The sequence below is a fragment of the Mus caroli genome, unplaced genomic scaffold, assembly GCF_978045245.1.
Source record: "Mus caroli unplaced genomic scaffold, Mus_caroli_1 scaffold_3, whole genome shotgun sequence".
NCBI lineage: Eukaryota > Metazoa > Chordata > Mammalia > Rodentia > Muridae > Mus > Mus caroli.
In genome coordinates, this window is record NW_028227258.1 from 19,961,645 (window position 1) to 19,970,679 (window position 9,035).

The 9,035-nt window shown below is 41.6% G+C and overlaps 1 pseudogene; it reads left to right on the forward strand.

Annotated features, from left to right (window-relative positions):
• Window positions 1–2,294: 2,294 nt before the first annotated feature.
• LOC147005438 (tight junction protein 1 pseudogene) lies at window positions 2,295–7,489 on the forward strand (annotated as a pseudogene).
• The last annotated feature ends 1,546 nt before the right edge of the window (window positions 7,490–9,035 follow it).

The window sequence follows — 9,035 nt, forward strand, 5'->3', positions numbered from 1 at the left end:
GAGAGGTGTAGGCATATATTGCAACATATCAATTTCTTAATCTGTAATTAAATATATAATGAGCTTAAAAATGTATATTTCCTCTAACCAGTATGGGAATGTCAATAGTGCACTAAAACTCTTTTGCTCCTGACACAAACAAGGAATCAATACTAGAGTCTATTGAAGCTTGGAAAAATAGAGACTTGAATAATTGTCTAGTTAATTTAATAAATGCTGACAGCTGACTGAGACAAATCAAGTTGTAAAGAAATCTTTTACCTCATTATCATTTTCGGCCTGAATTGTCCAGATAATTTTTGCAATTTTCCACATGTTTTGCTGATATTGACAGTGTCTTTCTTTCAGCTTTTCATGCAAGTGTATTTCTTCCATTCTGCCTCAGCTCAGCAAGGCGTGAGTGCTTTGTGATGCAAATCTAGCATTTTGTTGTGTTGTTGCTACTTTTCAGAGTGCTATTCTTTTTGGTTGTGTGATCTTTCACTTGGTATTGGCAATTTCACTATGAATGTACCCAGGGATCCATTTACACCTGATACAATACTGAATAGAGAACACCGCTTGAGGATTCTTTCTATTTTGCTCCATTTTATGTAGTTTATTTGAATTTCCACAGATCATGTCTTTAATATTTCCTTTTCTTCTAGTATACTTCCATTCCTATGGGAAATTAGTTTTATTGCTCGCCTGATTTATAGCTAACTACGACTAAAGCAATGTTGTTTTTAAACCATTTTAAGTTTTCCCTACATACCATATAAACAAACATGGTTCAGTTTTTCTGTCTTATCCACTCATACACAGTTCACGCAAAGAGCAGAGAATGTGTAGAAAGCAGAGGTATATTGAGTCATCATTTCTTCTTCTGAAGATCAATGGGGACAGGTGGTAAAGGAGAAGACATGAGAAGTACAGAAGCAAACTGCAAGCATTGCTTTGGCTTTGTCACTACACAGCATTGTGTACCCAGCCATCATTCAGCAATGCAGAACAAGTCACCATGTCACATTGCAATTTTGATGTATAAGTGGAAAAGACTTAATTGAGAAATGTATAATACCAAATTATATCTCCAGAGCATCCATGATTTCATTTGTGTATCAGTTACAATCTCTTGCTGTGACAAAACACCTGACTCCAAGCTACTTTTGCATCAAAGAGGGTGTTTGTTTGTTTGTTAGCCTTCTTGCTTGCTTTGAGTTTGTGGTTCTAGGGGGAGAGTTTAAAGGGGGGAGGAAGGCACTACAACACTAATGAAATTGAAAGCTGACAGGTAACATATTCAAGCATAAACATGGAGCAAAAAGACTGAAATTGATGTAAGGAAAGGATATAAACTCTCAAATCCTTCCCCCTATGACATACTTCCTCTCATAAGCCTGTGTTTCTCATAACCACCAAGATAAGCAGTGCCATTAACTGGAGAGCAAATATACAAATACATGACTGTATGGGATACATGATCACTGATGCTACCATATTCATTGGTGGTAGTATTCAATCTATTTAAATATTAATATCCGAAGTATTGATGTATTATTTCGATTTTCAATAATCATGTGAATGTACAGGATTTTAAAAGTTTTATTACCAATTTTATGATTTTTCTCCCATCTTTGTCATTTTTCTATTCTCCCCATTTTTCTTTTTATAAAAGAAATGATCTCAGGCACTCTAGGTTATTTTTGATCTATGCTCAAATGATGCTCCTGGCTTCTACCTCTCAAATGCTTGCAATATGAAAACATGTCAAGTTACATAGGGTAAAACTCAAGGCCGCTGCATGCTTTGCAAACACTTAAAGAGGTGGGCTATACCCTTGATTCAAAATGGGTTTTTAAATGGCATTAATTTTTAAAGCACTCTACAATATTCTATACTAGTTAACTAATATTCTATACTAGGTATTTCTCAAGCTCAGTGGCTTTCAGACGAGCAACTCTGATGAGTTAAATGTTGGTAGGAAGATAGGCTGTTCTGCTAATATTGTACACCTGGCTGGTACATGACATTGAGGTCTTCTCATAGTATACTAAGACCTGTGTTCTGTTTGATTGCCACATTTATCGGGGTGGTGGGTAGTTTTCACTGGTAGAAATCAGAAAATTTAGGACACTTTGTTATCTATCCACTGATTTTTGTTCACACAATAGGTTCAAAGACAAGGTAGTAGAAATGGATACCTTAGTCAAAGGAAATTTAAAATCTAAAAACATCCATGCAATCTGGCACACCATGAGAAGAACAAATCCCTTTATAACAGGTATAGAAAAATAAGAAAAGGGTGGCGTGAGGAGCGGGCGGGCCGGCGGCGCGGAGTTTCGGGTCCGAGGAACTTCGCGCGGCGCGGAGAGAGACAAGATGTCCACCAGGGCCGCGGCCGCTAAGAGCACAGCAATGGAGGAAACGGCTATATGGGAACAGCACACAGTGATGCTTCACAGGGCTCCTGGGTTTGGATTTGGAATTGCAATCTCTGGTGGAAGAGATAATCCTCATTTTCAGAGTGGGGAAACCTCCATAGTGATTTCTGATGTGCTAAAAGGAGGGCCAGCTGAAGGACAGCTACAGGAAAATGACCGAGTTGCAATGGTTAATGGAGTTTCAATGGATAACGTTGAACATGCTTTTGCTGTTCAGCAGCTAAGGAAAAGTGGGAAAAACGCAAAAATTACTATGCGAAGGAAGAAGAAAGTTCAGATCCCTGTAAGTCACCCAGATCCTGAGCCGGTGTCTGATAATGAAGATGATAGCTACGACGAAGAAGTACATGATCCAAGAGCTGGCCGCAGTGCTTTAGCGAACAGAAGGAGCGAGAAGAGCTGGGCAAGGGATAGGAGTGCAAGCAGGGAGAGGAGCCTGTCCCCTCGCTCGGACAGGCGGTCGGTGGCCTCCAGTCAGCCCGCAAAACCCACCAAGGTCGCACTGGTGAAGTCTCGGAAAAATGAAGAATATGGTCTTCGATTGGCCAGCCATATATTTGTAAAGGAAATTTCACAAGATAGTTTGGCAGCAAGAGATGGTAACATTCAAGAAGGGGATGTTGTCTTGAAGATAAATGGTACTGTGACAGAAAATATGTCATTGACAGATGCAAAAACACTGATAGAAAGGTCTAAAGGCAAGTTAAAAATGGTAGTGCAAAGAGATGAGCGGGCTACCTTACTGAACGTCCCTGACCTTTCGGATAGTATCCATTCTGCTAATGCCTCGGAAAGAGATGACATTTCAGAAATTCAGTCACTAGCATCAGACCATTCAGGTCGCTCGCATGACAGGCCACCCCGCCGCAGCCAGTCACGATCTCCTGACCAACGTTCAGAGCCCTCCGATCATTCCACACAGTCTCCACAGCAGCCCAGCAATGGCAGTCTCCGGAGCAGAGAGCAAGAGCGAATGTCTAAACCTGGGGCCATCTCAACTCCTGTAAAACATGCAGATGATCATACACCCAAAGCAGTGGAAGAAGTTACAGTTGAGAAAAATGAGAAGCAGACACCCACTCTTCCAGAACCGAAGCCTGTATATGCTCAAGTTGGACAACCAGATGTGGATTTACCCGTCAGCCCTTCTGATGGTGTTCTGCCTAATTCAACTCATGAAGATGGGATACTTAGGCCCAGCATGAAACTGGTAAAATTCAGAAAAGGAGATAGTGTGGGTTTGCGACTAGCTGGTGGAAATGATGTCGGAATATTTGTAGCTGGCGTTCTAGAAGATAGCCCTGCAGCCAAAGAAGGCTTAGAGGAAGGTGATCAAATTCTCAGGGTGAACAATGTAGATTTCACAAATATCATAAGAGAAGAGGCTGTCCTTTTCCTCCTTGACCTCCCTAAAGGTGAAGAAGTGACCATCCTGGCTCAGAAGAAGAAGGGTGTTTATCGCCGCATTGTAGAATCAGATGTAGGAGATTCATTCTATATTAGAACGCATTTTGAGTATGAAAAAGAATCTCCTTACGGACTTAGTTTTAACAAAGGAGAGGTGTTCCGGGTCGTGGATACTTTATACAATGGAAAGCTGGGCTCTTGGCTTGCCATTCGAATTGGCAAAAATCATAAGGAGGTAGAACGAGGCATCATCCCTAATAAGAACAGAGCTGAGCAGTTAGCCAGTGTACAGTACACACTTCCAAAGACAGCGGGTGGTGATCGGGCAGACTTCTGGAGGTTTCGAGGTCTTCGCAGCTCCAAGAGAAATCTTCGAAAAAGCAGAGAGGACTTGTCAGCTCAGCCAGTTCAAACTAAGTTCCCAGCTTATGAAAGGGTTGTTCTTCGAGAAGCTGGATTCCTAAGACCTGTAACCATCTTTGGACCAATAGCTGATGTTGCCAGAGAAAAGTTGGCAAGAGAGGAACCAGATATCTATCAGATTGCAAAAAGTGAACCACGAGATGCTGGGACTGACCATCGTAGCTCTGGCATCATTCGCCTTCATACAATAAAGCAAATCATAGATCAGGATAAACATGCGTTATTAGATGTAACGCCAAATGCGGTTGATCGTCTTAATTATGCGCAGTGGTATCCAATTGTTGTGTTCCTTAACCCTGACTCTAAGCAAGGTGTAAAAACAATGAGGATGAGGTTATGTCCGGAGTCTCGAAAAAGCGCCAGGAAGCTATATGAACGCTCTCATAAGCTTCGCAAAAACAATCACCACCTTTTCACAACTACAATTAACTTAAACTCAATGAATGATGGTTGGTACGGTGCCCTGAAAGAAGCCATTCAGCAGCAACAGAACCAGCTGGTGTGGGTCTCTGAGGGGAAGGCGGATGGTGCTACAAGTGATGACCTTGATTTGCATGATGATCGTCTGTCCTACCTGTCAGCCCCAGGTAGTGAGTACTCAATGTATAGCACGGACAGTAGACACACTTCTGACTATGAAGACACAGATACAGAAGGCGGGGCCTACACTGATCAAGAACTAGATGAAACTCTTAATGATGAGGTGGGGACTCCCCCGGAGTCTGCCATTACACAGTCCTCTGAGCCTGTAAGAGAGGATTCCTCTGGGATGCATCATGAAAACCAGACCTATCCTCCTTACTCACCACAAGCGCAGCCACAAGCTATTCATAGACTAGACTCCCCTGGACTTAAGCCAGCCTCTCAACAGGTGTACAGGAAGGAGCCGTATCCTGAAGAAATGATGAGACAAAACCATATTTTAAAACAACCAGCTCTTGGTCACCCAGGGCAGAGGCCAGATAAAGAGCCAAATCTAGCCTATGAACCCCAACTTCCATATAGAGAAAAACAAGCCAGCAGAGACCTTGAACAGCCGTCATACAGGTATGAGGCCTCAAGCTACCCAGACCAGTTTTCTCTGAACTATGACCATCGCCTAGGGTTTGAAGATCGAATCCCTACCTATGAAGACCAGTGGTCATATTATGATGACAAACAGCCCTACCAACCTCGGCCTTTTGAGAATCAGCATCCCCGAGACCTGGACTCCAGACAACATCCTGAGGAGGCTTCAGAACGAGGTTATATCCAGCGTTTTGAAGAGCCAGCCCCTCTGTCATACGACAGTAGAACACGCTATGAGCAGCTGCCTCGAACCTCTACTCTACGACATGAAGAGCAGCCAGCCCCTGCATATGAGGTGCACAACAGGTACAGGCCAGAGGCACAGCCCTATTCTTCAACAGGTCCTAAGTCATCTGAGCCCAAGCAGTACTTTGACCAGTACCCGCGAAGTTATGAGCAAGTACCACCACCAGGCTTTACCTCCAAAACAGGCCATTACGAGCCTCTCCATGGTGCTGCAGTTGTCCCTCCTCTGATACCTTCCTCTCAACATAAGCCAGAAGTCCTGCCCTCGGCTACCAAACCACAGCCTCCACCCCCAACCCTAACTGAGGAGGAGGAGGATCCAGCAATGAAACCACAGTCCGTGCTCACCAGAGTCAAAATGTTTGAAAACAAAAGATCTGCGTCTTTGGAGAACAAGAAAGATGTGAATGACACTGCCAGCTTTAAGCCTCCGGAAGTAGCATCTAAACCTCCAAGTGCTTCTCTTGCTGGCCCTAAACCTGTTCCTCAGAGTCAGTTTAGTGAGCACTTGTCGACAAAACACTCTGCAGGCTCCCAGAGCCTCAGAAACCTCAAGTGAAGCCACCCGAAGATATTGTTCGATCAAATCATTACGACCCTGAAGAGGATGAAGAATATTACAGGAAACAGCTCTCTTACTTTGACCGAAGAAGTTTTGAGAGCAAGCCTTCTGCACATCTTCCTGCTGGCCATCACTCAGAGCCTGCTAAGCCAGTCCATTCTCAGAGCCAGCCCAACTTTTCTAGTTACTCTTCAAAGGGAAAACCCGAAACTGATGCTGTGGATAGATCATTCAGTGAGAAACGTTATGATCCAGCCCAGGCCACGCCTCCTCCTCCTCCGTTGCCCTCACAGTACAGCCAGCCAGCTCCCCCTCTGTCCAGCTCTTCTCTCCACATACATTCCAAGGGCGCCCAGGGCGAAGGCAATTCAGTATCATTGGATTTTCAGAACTCATATATGTCCAAACCAGACCCACCCCCATCTCAGAGTAAACCAGCAACTTTCAGACCACCAACCCGAGAAGACCCTCCTCAGACTTTCTATCCCCAGAAACGTTTCCCAGACAAAGCTCCAGTTAAAGGAGCTGAGCAGACTCAGAAAACCATCACTCCAGTGTACAATCGATTCACACCAAAGCCGTACACAAGTTCTGCCCGGCCGTTTGAACGCAAATTTGAAAGTCCGAAGTTCAACCATAATCTTCTGCCAAGTGAAACTGTACATAAACCTGAATTGTCTTCAAAAACTCCCACTTCTCCAAAAACTCTTATGAAAGCTCATAGTTCAACACAGCCTCCAGAGTTTGACAGTGGAGTTGAAACTTTCTCTGTTCACACAGATGAGCCTAAATATCAAATGAATAATATCAGCACCATGCCTAAAGCTGTCCCTGTGAGTCCTTCAGCTGTGGAAGAAGATGAAGATGAGGATGGTCATACTGTAGTGGCTACAGCTCGTGGCATTTTTAACAGCAATGGTGGTGTGTTGAGTTCCATAGAAACCGGTGTTAGTATAATTATCCCACAAGGAGCCATTCCTGAAGGAATTGAACAAGAAATCTATTTCAAAGTCTGCAGAGACAATAGCATTCTCCCACCTTTAGATAAAGAGAAAGGTGAAACTCTGCTAAGTCCCCTAGTGATGTGTGGGCCCCATGGCCTCAAGTTCCTGAAGCCCGTGGAGCTGCGCTTGCCACACTGTGCGTCCATGACTCCTGACGGTTGGTCTTTTGCTCTAAAATCATCCGACTCCTCCTCGGGTGACCCTAAAACCTGGCAAAACAAGTGTCTTCCTGGAGATCCGAATTACCTTGTTGGAGCCAACTGTGTTTCTGTCCTGATTGACCACTTTTAATTCTTAGTGTGTAGGACCTGGACTAAGCAATGTGAACGTGGATTGAACTTACTAAATCTAAATGGAACCACTCAAAAAAAAAAAAAAAAAAAGAAAAAAAGAAAAATAAGAAAAGAAAGTCAAAAGCACAGAAAATATTTTTTCAACAAAATCATAAAAGGGATTTACCCAAAGCTAGAGATGTCTATCAAGGTTCAAGAAACATACAACATCAAAAAAGCATAACGAATAATAAGCTAAATATTAAATATACAGAACAAAGAAAGGATAGTAATATCTACAAGAAAAAAGACCAAGTCACATACAAAGGCATGCCCATTAGAATAGAGCTGACTTTTCAGTGGATAAAACCAGAAGGTCCAAGACAGAAGTTCTACAAAACCTCAAGAAACCACCAATTCAATATACTCTATACCCAAGACAACCATCAGTCATAATTGAGGTACATGGAAAAATGTTTCATTTAAAAAAAAAGCCCTTTCAGTCACAAATTCAGCTCTTCAGAAGGTACTACAAGAAATTAGTCTTTGCATTTTTTGAATTAGATAATTAGCTTCAATTTTTTAGAAAATAATCTAAAAACAAAGAAGAATTAAATAAAATACCACAAGATATAAATAACATAATTATTTTTTTCTTTTTTTGATTTAAGTTTTATTGCATTATGATGAGAAAAGATACATAATTTCAATTTATCTGAATTTGTTAACATTTAAAAACACATTTTGAGTAAATTGACTTACATCACATTCTTCTTTTCCTTTTGTACCCCAAATCCTCCCAGAGAGCCCCCTTCAAAACCTGCAATGCCTTTCATTTTTTTATCATATTTTTAAAATTCATAAAATATTGTAACAATAAAAATGAGTATTATAAAATTTGTTCTATATAAAACAGCAATCAATTGAACAATCTTATGTAGATGTTTCTCTACAGCAATACTGACAATACATATGTTTTTCTCAATGTAAATTTTAATTAACTCCAAATACATTAACTGTATGATATTTTAAAATAATATATCACTATTAGTTGTTTTAAAATGAACATAAATAGATAGAGTCTTTTTCTTTGTTTGCTTTGTTTTTAGTAGAGCTTAAGATCTTGGCTCTTACTGTGGTACAAACACAAAATAAAAACCGTTTTGGGTTCTTAAACTAATACCTCAACTGTAATAGAATATTGTATCAGATCATGTATCAAATAGTAGAACTGATTTCTTTAGTGGTTGCTGACTTTCTGGTTGTGAAGACCAAGTGAACACAGGAGGAATTATATTTCATGAATATTAACCCTGTTTGCTTTTGCTCTTCTCTTTTAAAACTTGGAGGTAGGTTGTTGGACAAAGCAGAAAGATGGATCCTATTTTCTAATCCAGTATGTTAGATTGTATCTTTTTGCTGGGAAATTAACTCTCTTAATATTGGGACTTAATGTTGAGAATTGTTTAAATTTGTGGGAAGCCATTCCGACTCCCTGGCCAGCCGGACGGAAATCTATGCCAGACAGTAAATAAGCCCATATTTGGTGGATGGCCCGCCCTTAATCCCTGATTGGCTGAGCAAGCCTGCCTGGTGAGGTGATGTGACCTGTGGTGATTGGTTGAGGCAT